A 750-nucleotide genomic window follows, 5' to 3' on the forward strand; every position below is an offset into this window, starting at 1 on the left:
CCAAACAACCCATCCTTAATTACACCACAAGAGGGAGTAACTGATTTGGTTACCTTCAGGTTCAAGAGTTGAATGGGGAAGAACTCTTTCCTGTGTTCTGCTGCATTATGTGGAATGGTTTACCGATGAGCATTAAGGAGATCAACCCTTTAGCTAGCTTTAAGTCCTCACTAAAAATATGGCTGTGTGGCCGATTGCAATACGCTAGTTTTTACTTGCATTGTAAAGGCTTATCTAATTTAATTAAAATTGAATCCGCTCATATAGCGTTTAGTAAAGTTCCCTGTAATAGCTGAATGGTCCACTCGATCCATCAGTGAAATTCATGATGAGCAACCAAATATTTCCCCACAGTTTCCAAACATACGAGATGTTAAGGATAAATACAGACCGACAACACTGGCATAACTGCTAGCTTAGCTTAGCATAAAGACTGGAAACCGGTGGAAACTGCTAGCTTTGCATAAAGACTAGAAACGGAGAGAAACAGCTAGCTTAGCATAAAGACCGGAAACGGGGGGGAAACATCTAGCTTAGCATAAAGACTGGAAACAGGCTAACAGCTAGCTTAGCATAAAGAGTGGAAATGAGGGGGAAACAGCTAGCTTAGCATACAGACTGGAAACAGGCTAACAGCTAGCTTAGCATAAAGACTGGAAATGGGGGGGAAACAGCTAGCTTAGCATAAAGACTGGAAACGGGGGGGAAACAGCTAGCTTAGCATAAAGACTGGAAACGGGGGGGGGGGGG

The 750-nt window shown here is 43.1% G+C and overlaps 1 protein-coding gene across 1 annotated transcript in view; it reads left to right on the forward strand.

Annotated features, from left to right (window-relative positions):
- The window catches only part of LOC123962218 (protein FAM3C-like), a 14,132-nt gene that overhangs the window by 10,660 nt on the left and 2,722 nt on the right, over positions 1 to 750 (forward strand). The window lies entirely within an intron of this gene.

Source organism: Micropterus dolomieu, linkage group LG22 (genome assembly GCF_021292245.1).
Source record: "Micropterus dolomieu isolate WLL.071019.BEF.003 ecotype Adirondacks linkage group LG22, ASM2129224v1, whole genome shotgun sequence".
Classification (NCBI taxonomy): Eukaryota; Metazoa; Chordata; class Actinopteri; order Centrarchiformes; family Centrarchidae; genus Micropterus; species Micropterus dolomieu.